This window comes from Salvelinus alpinus, chromosome 1 (genome assembly GCF_045679555.1).
Source record: "Salvelinus alpinus chromosome 1, SLU_Salpinus.1, whole genome shotgun sequence".
Lineage (NCBI taxonomy): Eukaryota > Metazoa > Chordata > Actinopteri > Salmoniformes > Salmonidae > Salvelinus > Salvelinus alpinus.
The window spans coordinates 45,742,780-45,756,565 of record NC_092086.1 but is presented as its reverse complement, the minus strand read 5'-3'; the positions used below and the strand labels follow the sequence as shown (position 1 = coordinate 45,756,565).

The window sequence follows — 13,786 nt, the reverse complement described above, 5'->3', positions numbered from 1 at the left end:
AGGCTTCTCCACAACGTCCACTGCGCACAGCCACAACACACACACTAATCAATTTCATCCCATCACCGGCCATGAGGCATCCCTCCCCTCCAAATACCACAGTAGAGAACAATAGCCACCCCTCCCTCCTCTCTCTGTCCTGTCCCGTCAGCCCCCTCTGGCATCTCCATGCAGTGTGAAATCTAAGCTGTTGTCTCTATTGAGGAGTGCAGACGAAGCGTGGCCTGTTGCTCTGGGACAAAGGAATTAGCCAGACTACACACGGATTTAGCCAGGGGAGAGAATGGGCATTTGCCCTGTCCAAATCAGCCCTCTGATCTCCAATCAAAGCCAATGAGGTCAAACCTCCTGATAAACTGGCCAGGGAGGGACTGGCAGGAACACCCACCCTCTGTCTGTCTGCTGGGGTGGGGGATTAATTGACACACCATCAGACCTGGGTCCAAACAGTATTTGTTTACTAAACTCAGGTTTAGTCTTTGAATACTATTTGAACCCACGTTTGACAAAACGCCAGAGAAAATTAGCTTCACCATTATGTCCTAAAAACATAGGCATATACTGAAAGGTTAATTTAATGACATTCATAATCCATGGATTCATTCATTTATCAATTTACTACTAAAACGTTCATTCATATATTATATAAAAACGTTCACTACTTGGTAATTAGTTTTATTCCTAAGGGAATTCTATAGTGATTGTAATATGATTCAAAGCCTCTTTTAAATCCCTTCATACAGATTTGCTTGACCTTTATGGTTAATTAAGAATTCTCTATATCTTTCATTCGTTTTGGGTTTGGAGTGAGTCAAATATATATTGGGTTTGGAGTGAGTCAAATATGTATTGGGCTTGGAGTGAGTCAAATATGTATTGGGCTTGGAGTGAGTCAAATATGTATTGGGCTCGGAGTGAGTCAAATATGTATTGGGCTCGGAGTGAGTCAAATATGTATTGGGTTTGGAGTGAGTCAAATATGTATTGGGCTCGGAGTGAGTCAAATATGTATTGGGCTCGGAGTGAGTCAAATATGTATTGGGTTTGGAGTGAGTCAAATATGTATTGGGCTCGGAGTGAGTCAAATATGTATTGGGCTCGGAGTGAGTCAAATATGTATTGGGCTCGGAGTGAGTCAAATATGTATTGGGCTCGGAGTGAGTCAAATATGTATTGGGCTCGGAGTGAGTCAAATATGTATTGGGCTTGGAGTGAGTCAAATATGTATTGGGCTTGGAGTGAGTCAAATATGTATTGGGTTTGGAGTGAGTCAAATATGTATTGGGTTTGGAGTGAGTCAAATATGTATTGAAGAATACCGAACTCTTCACGGTATCACTTCCCTAAACCAAGAACATTTTTGCATGGAAGGAAATGACCTCAACTGGTTTAGTAGACCGGCGGTTTCTGGTGAAACGTGTACACAAATGAGAAATAACACACAGAATACACACAAGCAGATCGAAGGAATTGATTTCCTGACCAGCATCACAACAAACAGGGTCTGAGGCCTAATACCTGCTATGACCAGTCGTAATATTAAGACTGGGGGCTTCCTCTGGGATGTTACAGCTAGTGATAGCGGCAGAGCACTCACTGTTAGTGCTTGAACAGAGGACAGGCAGGGCATGGGATGGTGGTCTTAAAGCCAAGTGACAGGGGATGGAATGTCCCAGAACATGTGACACGTCTTTCAGCTGTAACCCCCATCACAGCATGGGCCATAGATGAACCACAGACTACTACAGCACACAGACTACTACAGCACACAGACTACTACAGCACACAGACTACTACAGCACCGCTGCTGCTGTGTTGTACCTGTCTCCATATGGCAACAAGGCAATTCAGCAATGGGGGCAACAATCTAAGGTCTCAATCTAATCAACACATATACAGTCACTTACACATTAGCTGTTGAGGATGTGTACTATGGATCTTCAATCTTCTACACAGAGTGACTCCAACCAGACAAACCCATTTACCTTTGACATATACACTACCGGTCAAAAGTTTTAGAACACCTACTCAGGGTTTTTCTTTTTTTTACTATTTTCTACATTGTAGAATAATAGTGAAGACGTCAAAACTATGAAATAACACACAGAATTATGTAATAACCAAAAAAGTGTTGAGAGCCAGTTTCATCATAGCGCTTGATGTTTTTTTTGCGGCTGCACAAATGTTCTGTATTGATGTACCTTTATGTCTTAAAGTAATGGTGGACTGTCAGTTCCCTTTGCTTATTTGAGCTGTTCTTGCCATAATATGGACTTGGTCTTTTATCAAATAGGGCTATCTTCTGTATACCACCCCTACCTTGTCACAACACAACTGATTGGCTCAAACACATTAAGAATTTCCACAAAATTAACTTTTAACAAGGCACACCTGTTAATTGAAATGCATTCAGGGTGTCTACCTCATGAAGCTGGTTGAGAGAATGCCAAGAGTGTGCAAAGCTGTCATCAAGACAAAGGGTGGCTATTTGAAGAATCTCAAATATAAAATATATTTTGATTTGTTTAACACTTTCTTGGTTACTACATGATTCCATATGTGTTATTTCATAGTTTTGATGTCTTCACTATTATTCTACAATGTAGAAAATAGTAAAAAATAAAGAAAAACCCTTGAATGAGTAGGTGTTCTAAAACTTGTGACCGATAGTGTATATATATATATCCCTCCGGTGTTACGTCTCTCTGTCTGTCCTAGACACAACAGGGTGATTTTCACATCCCTCCAATGTTGAAATCCCTTTCATCTGTAATACATCGCAGATATCCAGGAAGATAAGAGGATAAAAGCGGAACAGGTGAGACTCATCAATATAGTCAAACCCAAAGGTAGAAAGAGGAAGTGAGTCTTTGAGGTGTATCGCTGTTGCCATGCGGTGTACTAAGACAGGTGCTCCACTTCCACCTTGAACATGTGCACTGATTCCCACAGCCAGGCAGCCAGCCACCCAGACTGCCTGTTTACAAGTTCCCACATTCCCACATTCATCAACTTCAACGTGTACGCTCTGTCCAAACCAGTTGCTGTGTGTGAAAAAAGCAGCACTCTCAACTATACTGATGCTATGCTGATATGATCTCTTTCTCTGAACCTCCAACCCTTATAGAGTAAACCTCTAGGCCTGGAGTTCATGAGGGTTTCTTATTAAAGCCTCTACTAAAATAAGGAACATTATTGTGGTCCTGTGTAACTTTGTATAAATAGCACAAGTGAGTATTTTTGTGCTTGATACACTGTATCATAGTCTGCTGAGCACCATCAACAGACCGTGAAAATAAGATTAAAACGTTACAATGACAATGTCGATGCGGTTTACACGCTATGTCTGTATTTCATATCACTCAGTATTTAATATGTGCACCGTATTAGATGAAGAGGAGAAAAATACAAGTTAATCATCTCTGTTTTAGTGATTTAAAAGAATGTAGCTACATTTGGCCATTCTCTCAGCTCTGCCATGCCCTGGAAGAGCTGAGAGCCCACTCCCACACACACAACCTTTGATTGACCTGTTTCAGACAAGTCCCTCACCTGTATCTTTACATGTTATTCCCTAATCTAACAAGGTGCCATAGGATTCTCTATCATCAAGTCATCTCTGAGGAAGTGAAGCTGGCCCTGGGGGATCATCAGAAGGGAGGCCAGCCAGGGTTCAGGTCTGAGGGGTCGGGGAGAGAGAGCAGGGGCAGACGGGCCTGCTGCAGCCAGCTGTGCTGCACAGAGAGTCATGGAAACTCCCAAACACAGGCACAGGAAGGCTGGGGCTAGGGCTGAGGCAGACCCCTTGGGAGATACAGTAGGCTGGGGGAGGCCTCCTCAGTCCTCACCCTGTAGATTGGGCTGAGGAAAACACAGACTCCTCCACAGAGATGAGCTCAATGTTTTGACAGGGGAAAAAAGGGGGGACAAGGGATGACACATATCCCAGCTTCCCGGGTGTGCTCGTCATTGTGAGATAATCCAAATAAACCCTCATCAGTCAGGTAACAGGTTATGGTGTGACTGAGTGATTAGGAGAGATACTGTCGAGTGGTGGTGATGAGTGTGCATTAGTCAACCCCTACAGCAGCAGAACCAACTTGACTCACTGTATCTGGGCTACGTCCCCAGACTGAAGAACCTGACAGACGCTGTTCTACATGCAAATGTCCTTCACTACTGTGCTCCCAGCCAGAAGAATCCAGAAGACGGCTTCATTATTGCAGTGAGTGATGTGATCAACTGGGTGGCAACACTGGCATCACTGGTAGGCTTTACATCATATTCCTGCACAACCTCTGACAACTGGCCAGTGGATGGAAGAGCTGGCATGGATCTGAAGTGTAGCACAGGCAGCAGACAAGAACAGGAGAGCAAACTAACGGAAAGGACAAACAGAATTACAGGAGGACGTCATCAGCAATTTCAGCCATTGTGACACAAAGATCTTAAAACACAACCGAACAGTTCAACTACAGAACCTTTCCAAATTGTCTCCCTGTCAGTTATCATTAGTCATTCCTGGATCTACCTCCTCCCATAGGGCCAGGCAAGGCCAAGTCACAGAGCTGTTCCAAAAGCACCCCCTCGTTTCTTGGAAACTCCATTACAGAGTGAGTTGCGCCCAAGGTATGTGACGGAGGTGGTGGTGGGGACTGTTGGTTGAGACTGTCCAGATATTACTGTGTATGACTCTGTGTGCTCTTCCATTCAGGGGAACAGTCTACATGAGTTTACCGCTGTGATACACCATGAGGATCCGCAGTCCCTAGGGCAGGGTTTCCCAACTGGCGGCCCATGGGCCGAATTTGGGCCTTGGGTGATTTTATTTGACCCCCTCAAGTTTACTAAGCAAAAAATGTGTTTTTGCTGTTGGACATAAAAGACTGTAAAAACACCAGCAAATCAGCTCCAATTGATCTTCATTATGGAAATCTGTTCCAAAGTATTCCCACGCACAGTAGAGAGTAATACAGTGCCCTCTGAAATTATTGGGACAGTGAAGCATTTTTTCTTCTTTGAATCTGTACTCCAGCACTTTGGATTTGAAATGATACAATGACTATAAGGTTAAAGTGCAGACTGTCAGCTTTAATTTAGGGGTATTTTTATCCATATCAGGTAAACAGTTATAATAGCACTTTTTGTACACAGTCCCCCCCATTTTAGGGGACCAAAAGTATTGGGACAAATTCACTTATATGTGTAGGTGGTCAAAAGTTTAGTATTTGGTCCCATATTCCTAGCACGCAATGACTACATCAAGCTTGTGACCCTACAAACTTGTTGGATGCATTTGCAGTTAGTTTTGGATGTGTTTCAGATTATTTTGCATCCAATAGAAATTAATGGTAAATAATGTATTGTGTCATTTTATTTTTATTTTTATTGTAAATAAGAATAGAATATGTTTCTAAACACTTCTACATTAATGTGGATGCTACCATGACTACGGATATTCCTGAATGTATTGTGAATAATGATGAGTGAGAAAGTTACAGATGCACAAATATCATACCCCTGCAAAAATGCTAACCTCCCCTGTTATTGTAATGGTGAGAGGTTAGCATGTCTTGGGGGTATGATATTTCTGCGTCTGGAACTTTCTCACTCAACTTATTCACGATAGTGAAACTCATTGTATCATTTTTGTTTGGGCTTCTTGCGGTCAATTTGCAGTCTACAAATTATTTGTAATTATATTCTGGCCCCCTGACCATCTGCTCAAGAAAAAATTGTCCCGTGACTGAACCTAGTTGATGATCCCTGCACTAGGGGCTGAAGGCTTGCTGGGCCAAAGATAGCGTTGGAGAAGGCAGGCCGCCCTATTTAAAAAATGTGCTCTCAACTGTAACAGTCCTGGGATAGTAACTATAATTGTCCCTCTCCAATCCTTGTGTCTGTCTGGCCATTCAGTCTTTTAAAGAGATAGTGTGTGTAGTAAGCTAACACTATGGACAGTCTGACAGTAGACCTGTGCTAATGGGCTCTAACTGAAAACTGAAGAACAAGGATTTCTCTTGAGGATTTTGCAATAATGGAATGGACTTTGTTGGTGCACATGAGAACGCTCACTTCCTAGCAAAAAGGCGATGAAAAGTGCTGAATGTGGTATATGTTATTTTTAGTCCTGCACTCAAGATTCCTGTCGAAAAAGAACACTAACTGACTGTCCACTTGACAACCATAAAATAATGAAGCCTATATCTCATCTGTTTTGACTGGCAGGATCTGAATTGGACTAGAGATTCTGACTTGTTGTGTAAACTCTGTGTTATGAGATATTACACAGGTCAGGATCTGAATTGGACTAGAGATTCTGACTTGTTGTGTAAACTCTGTGTTATGAGATATTACACAGGTCAGGATCTGAATTGGACTAGAGATTCTGACTTGTTGTGTAAACTCTGTGTTATGAGATATTACACAGGTCAGGATCTGAATTGGACTAGAGATTCTGACTTGCTGTGTAAACTCTGTGTTATGAGATATTACACAGGTAAGGATCTGCACTATACACATGACAACAGCTATGGAACAATACGATCCTATGGACCCTATTTTTTTATCTGTGAAAAAGAGAAACACCCTTAGAGTTACTCTCTACAGACACAGAGCCGGGAGATCAAAATACACAGAGCAGTTCCTCCTCCTCGGGGCTCTAGTCTGCTTGGTGGGAGCACCCACAACATTCCCATGGTCCTGAGAATGACGAGTGCCGCCAGGTTAACCAGTCTCAGACCAGACGCCACCCCATTGAGAACAACAACCAATGGAATCCATAAAAACCCCAGCAGCAAGGATCATGCCCTAAATTTCATCTCATCAGACTAAGCCCCACCTAAAAACAGCTTTAAACAAATAATAACATAAAACAATCTATATTAATCCCTATATTCAGTTAAAGGAAGTTCACATTCTGCCCTGTAGTCATAAAAGGAAACATGTGTATTTGAGTTTCTTGGGATTCCTGACTGTGGATCCCAACATAGGTCATGGCTGAGTGTTGATAGATGAGGTGCTAACATGGGGACTAAGAGAGAGAGAGGAGCAGGCAGAATGGCTTGCTGGCAGACAGAGCCTTGGAGACCAGAGGTAGACCTGAAATAGCATTACAGCATTACATCATATCTGACTGAGTTTGTAGTCCTGTCTGTCGGCCGGGCCTAGCTTCTGCAGCACAGGCCCTACGTGCAGCACAGGCCCTACGTGCAGCACAGGCCCTACGTGCAGCACAGGCCCTACGTGCAGCACAGGCCCTACGTGCAGCACAGGCCCTACGTGCAGCACAGGCCCTACGTGCAGCACAGGCCCTACGTGCAGCACAGGCCCTACGTGCAGCACAGGCCCTACGTGCCACCTCCAAGATGTAATGGGAGGGTTACAGATAGCTGCTTCACGGCTGCTTTCCTGGGACTCACATAATCAAGGCCTGAACACTGACAGGAAACTCACAGACCAAAGCAATGTTCCATTTATTCATACACGGCCAAACTCAAGACACCCGAGGGAGGACGATTGTGAATACAAACAAGTAGCCTCCATGGCCACGCCAACTCCGCACACAACACAAAATGGTGGGGGATTGGTTTTGATGAGGCTTTTTCATTGTGACTGTTGAGAACTAATGTGAAGGTTTGTGTTTTCACTTGCATGTATAGAAAGACTTTTAGTGTCTGACAGCGTGAGGAAAACATCTTCCTGTTCACAAGTATTCCACATAAAGCGTAATCACCACGACGTATTCTCCACGGTTCATAGATTGGCAGATTGACGTAACAAGTCATTTTTGCAACGTCTGAAAAGAGTGGTCTGTTTTTGCTTATCAACCATTCCTGAAGCCTTGACACATTCTGACACAAACTCCAGGCCGACTACAAGCACATCAAAGTTATTGACGGTCGTGGTTGAGCAAGCACCAATGAGGCCCAGATCAAAGAGAGCGCATAGGCAGTAAATTGCACACACACACACACACACACACACACACACACACACACACACACACACACACACACACACACACACACACACACACACACACACACACACACACACACACACACACACACACACACACACACACAGACAGAGAACAAGAAAGAGAGACCGAGAGAGAGAGAGACAGAGACAGGGGGGAGAGAGAGAGAGTGAACTGTACAGAGACTAGGGTACATACCTGAAGGCCATGTTATGAAACTACATTGTTCTCTCCCAAGACAGGCTGGTCTTATAGACTAGACGTAACATAGTAAACGTATGATATGTTATGTTTGGTATGGTTACATAAGATAGAAGTCACTTAAGGCAAAAACGAAAAGAGGGTGGTTGGTCGGCGGTGGGTAGGTGGGCCCAAAGGTTGCGTGTTGGTAACAAATTTGTAACATATTGTACGTTTTGCAAATTCGTAAAATATTGTACAAAATGGATGATGGACATACACAAATTAATACATACCATATGAAACGTAACATATCATACTAAATAGAGTGTCTTGGGTAACGTACAGAATCATACGAAATGCTCTGAGACCACGTTAAACAAGAAGATTCTTCCAGGAAATATGCAATTGCTTAAGGGGCTGCGTCATCTCATCGACTGGACGGAGCAGCAGAGGATCTGCCATGACACATCCACATCTGAAGACTGGTCAGCTTTTCAATGAATCATCATGAGGTGATTAGAACACACACCTACACAGAACACAACCTCATGGCTGCCTTAGAAGGCCTTAAATATAATAGAGATGCATGCATGCTACCATGCTAGTGTCCTTCCCCTAAATATAAAAAAAAACAAGGCTGAAACAAGTCTGGCACAGTCTGGTGGGTTCAAAACAGGACTCCTGAGGGTGAGACCGGTTCAACCCAGTAACCCAAGTGAAAACAACACCACATGGAGAGAGAGTGAGTGAGTGTCACATGGAGAGTGAGTGAGTGTTGCACACTTAGCAAGACTGACTGATAGATAAACAGATACTGCACCATGACTCATGTGGGCATGACTACAGTTCAGTGTGCCCCCTCAGCAGCTCCCTGCTACACCCACATACCAACCAACCAACACAGGCCTGGCTAGCCCGTTCCCACCTGCTCCCTTCAATGCCAGCTCCAGAACCCATCGGTTTTTCCAAGGAATACTCTCTCTCGATTGTACGCCACACAAATGCCACACACCTTCTTCCACACATGCCTCACGCTGTACACACACAGTCTCTTTCTCAGAGAAACATTCCCTGTACCTCCAGTCCAGTTGGAACGGTAGGTGAGGATGAACATGACCGTCACTATCACACATCATGGCCCTGCCTGCTGTATCTGTGTCATGACATCAGCCCTCATGATGATCCTCTGGATGCGATCATGTTTCAGCAGGCCATGTGCTGCCTGCCTGGCCTGCTGCTCCTCTCACTTTGCCAAAATAACACATCTGAATACATCTCTCATTCCTGTTGCACACAGGGGGCTATAGTGCAGTGTCGGCTATAGTGCAGTGTCCATTGATCAGGTAGCACAGTGGAGTTTAAACAGTGGCATTGCATTCATGACATGTATGAAAATGTTAACAACCAATCAATTACCTAATAATTGCTATCAATAGTTCATAACAGAATATTGATAATGGTCGTCATGAACAATCGTTGAAGTACAAGGTGAAAGAGTAAAGCCATAATAATTGTATTCCAATGATTTTGCTTAGAAAACACCTGAAACCACTTATTCCAGGAGAAACATTATCAGAGGAGAACTGTTACATTCATCACCTGACAAAATACCTAAGGTGTAAGCCTGCGTAATAGCAGTCATATTATGTAGTAATGCCTTGCTATGTGCTCCTTTACAGACCGGTCGTGCTACCATGCTACAAACGAACATGCCGGACTGTCGTGAAGCCTATAGGCGCTCGCGGAAATGACAAACATTTATAGAATAGAGGCACTGGTATTGAGGTGATGACAAGCTGTCATTCACAATCATAAATATGCAAAACGAAAGAAAGGTCTAATATTGTATAGCGATACACGTAGATCTTTGCAACCTACAGCACAAATGCATGTGAACCAGGACATTCAAAACAGGTTCCAATATCAAATAGTACAATTCGTTCGATACATTCCCTTTGGATCGTGTGAGTAGGCTATCGATCCCGGTGTAGGCTATCGATCATACAACTGTGCGCACACGAGACAGAGGGACAGATCGCTTATTCAGTATCGTCTTCTTAACATTCTATTTCTGATGTTTTAAATCCTATATAGCCTAGCACTCTAAACCCAGCCTATTCATGTAGTATACAAATAAACTTACCCTTATCAAAATCAAATCCTATGTTTTCCGGTGTGGAGAAAAAATATTGTTGTAAAGATTTCAGATCCCAGATCCCAGTTACTGAAATGTGATGTGGTGTCACTTCATTCTGAGAAGGAAAAATAATAATTTATTTCGAGTCAAACAAGAGTCCTATTCTATATCCTGGAACTAGCCACAAAACGTTAAGACATTCCCAGATATGTCTATTGGGCTCCTATTTTCACGGGCAGTGTCCAGCGCTTTCCCACACCGCAAGGCTCAACAAGGGTAAGTTTTCTTCAGCCGGTAATTCAGTTTCACGGACCGAGAACCCCGCCCTTGAGCATAGGACAAGACTGTCAAACCCACCAGCCAATCGGTTTACATGGGCAGCCACTGCCGCGCTCGGCGCTAACCGGCTGACGGGCGTGACTAAGCAAGAAGAGATCAGGTTTAAAAATATTAAAGAGACAGGATCATAACAAATAATGTATGCTCTCATTTGGCACTTCTCAGACATTGGCCTATACAGGGAAATCATATGACATGACATCATAGGACATACCTGACCAGCCGTGATCAATAAATAGTTGATCATGTGTCTGTAATTGAAGGTTATTACCCTACTATGTTATTACACCCCTCTTCATACCTTTGTAGGCTACTGATTTTGTAGTTAAAGTAAGGGCATGCTCATTTCAACAGATCTGTTCAATATCTGTTCTTTATATCCCAGTCATAACAACTTTATTTGTAAAGCATGTTTCAAGCCTTAATCAAACTGGGGGAAAAACAACGTTCCTAACATGTTAATGAATAACAGATGTGGACAGAATGACTCTGCATAGACATGGATGGTCCCGTGTCTCTAGGGTCGCTGTTGTGAGAGCAGTCATGTGATACTGTTTCACATCACATCCTTTTAGATAACTGAACCTAGAAGCTTGACTTAACTCAAACCCCATCCTGTCTGTGTTTGTTAAATTCCATGGACAATTGGCTAGACACCTCTAAAAATAGATACATAAATGACTATCTTAGGCAGCCTGTCCTATAATAAACTACTGTAGCCTAATGAATTCCCAAGATAATTGTATAGAATAACATCTGTGCTGTCTACTGTGTACGGTTCTAAAGTATTCTATCACTTCAGTTTTAGTTAGGCATTGATGGGCATATGAGCAGGGTGTCTGCTGTGAGACAGGTTCCCATCACAGTCAGTTGAAATGAAGATAGAAGAAATTAACTCCACTGCAGGCATTTGATAGCTAAGACAAAGATATCACAATGACGTGTGACATTCCATTATTGTCACCTCAGGTACCTGAGATTCCTCCCATATCTGCCCTCTGGGACTTTCCAGCCATGTGCCTTCCTTTCCCAACCCACGGACCCTGTTCCCATACGCCAGCCATTTCCTCCTGAGAGAGACACATGAAAAGCCGAAAAACACACAAGTTTGTTAGACTAAATTGGTCTGGTTCTTTCATATTTTACAGCCCTGATTCAAATGGTATTTGTCAGATGCTCCGAACACAACAGGTGTAGACCTTACAGTGAAATGCTTACTTACAAGCCCTTAACCAACAAAGTAGTTTTAAGAAAAATAAGTGTTAAGAAAATATTTCCTAAATAAACTAAAGTAAAAAAAAATAAAAGAGCAACAATAAAATAACAATAACGAGGCTATATACAGGGGGTACCAAGTCAATGTGCGGGGGTACAGGTTAGTCGAGGTAATTGGGGTAATATCTACATGTAGGTAGGGTAAAGTGACTATGCATAGATAATAAACAGCAAGTAGAAGCAGGGTAAAAAAGGGGGTCAATGCAAATAATCCGGGTAGCCATTTGATTAACTGTTCAGCAGTCTTATGGCTTGGTGGTAGAATCTGTTACGAAGCCTTTTGGACCTAGACTTGGCGCTCTGGAACCGCTTGCCACACGGTAGTAGAGAGAACAGTCTATGACTAGGGTGGCTGGAGTCTTTGGCGATTTTTAGGACCTTCCTTCAATACCGCCTGGTATAGAGGTCCTGGATGGCAGGAGGCTTGGCCCCAGTGATGTACTGGGCCGTACGCACTACCCTCTGTAGCGCCTTGAGGTCAAAGGCTGAGCAGTTGCCATACCAGACAGTGATGCAACCAGTCAGGGTGCTCTCGATGGTGCAGCTGTATAACCTTTTGAAGATCTGCTGACCCATGCCAAATATTTCAGTCTCCTGAGGGGGAATAGGTTTTGTCATACCCTCTTCACGAATGTCTTGGTGTGTTTGGACCAGGATAGTTTGTTGGTGATGTGGACACCAAGGAACTTGAAGCTCTCAACCTGCTCCACTACAGCCCCGTCGATGAGAATGGGGGCGTGCTCGGTCCTCCTTTTCCTATAGGCCATGATCATCTCCTTTGTCTTGATCACGTTGAGGGAGAGGTTGTTGTCCTGGCACCACGCTGCCATGTCTTTGACCTCCTCCCTATAGGCTGTCTCATGAATGCATTTGTTTATAGAGATACTTCCATTTTCCTCCAAGAGTGGCTGAAACTCTTATGTAGACCCAAACTCTTTTAAGCCGCCATGTGTTTTCCCTGTTTCCAGGTCGGATTTGTTTTTCATGTCAGCTATTAACAATCTGTAGCAGACGATCACCTACAAATAGAGTGTGGCTCAAATTAACAATTTGATATTCAAAGTACTCTCTGTTCTTTAATTCAATCCAAGGGAGGTTTTTGTCCAGGAATAGTTGTTTGGAGCTTCTAAGTGCTCCTCAGAGAACAACGTCTGTTGGTTCTAATGTAAAGACCATTCAATTCCATGTTTTCAGTGAAAGCTCATATCCACTCTGGGCCTTTAGAGTGGGGAGTCTGATACGGGGGCAGGAGGTTCCAGAGTTAATGGCAGCCCTAGTGAGTTTCTCTAGATTGAGACTGCTGGGTATAGTAGCCCCAGGTTCCTCTCCTTGCAGGGGTTACCTCAGCCTGGGATCCCCTCCCTCATGGCTTTCTGGCTCCACTTCTCCATCCAAACACTTCCTCTTGACCAGAGAGTCTGGAAGCCCTGAGGCTGTCCCTGGCTGAAGTCGACACTTATTCATGAAAAGCAACAGGTTGCCTAGCAGTGTTTTTCCTCCCCTGTAAAACACTGACTCACTGCTCCCAGAACTGACCACAAGACACACATGGCTGGCGTCATGTCAGGAGAGTGGCAATGAAACCTTGCAACACCTCGAAAGTGGCACGACTACTGAAAAGTACTGCCATTTTCCGCCTATAAAGTAAAATTATGTTAAGTTCTGAAGAAAATGGCAGAAACATTTGCAAACATACTGTATGCTGCTGAGCCTCTATTAGCATTGGGGCGGCAGGTAGCCTAGCGGTTAAGAGTATTGGGCCAGACACCGAAAGGTCGCTGGTTCGAATCCCTGGTAAAATCTGCCGTTCTGACCTTGAGCAAGAAAGTTAACCCCCAACAACACATTAACAACTACTCCCTGGGCGCGGA

At 43.6% G+C, this 13,786-nt stretch overlaps 1 protein-coding gene across 4 annotated transcripts in view; it reads right to left on the bottom strand.

Annotated features, from left to right (window-relative positions):
• LOC139540341 (inactive rhomboid protein 1) overlaps positions 1–10,644 on the bottom strand; it is a 42,567-nt gene extending 31,923 nt beyond the window's left edge. Inside the window, exon 1 of one of the 4 annotated variants that reach the window (XM_071344140.1) lies at positions 10,308–10,644. The gene's annotated coding sequence lies outside the window, so the exon portion shown is untranslated. The remainder of the gene's footprint in view (positions 1–10,307) is intronic. The other 3 variants (XM_071344207.1, XM_071344289.1, XM_071344369.1) reach the window with 3 other exon arrangements.
• Between the last annotated feature and the right edge of the window lie 3,142 nt (positions 10,645–13,786).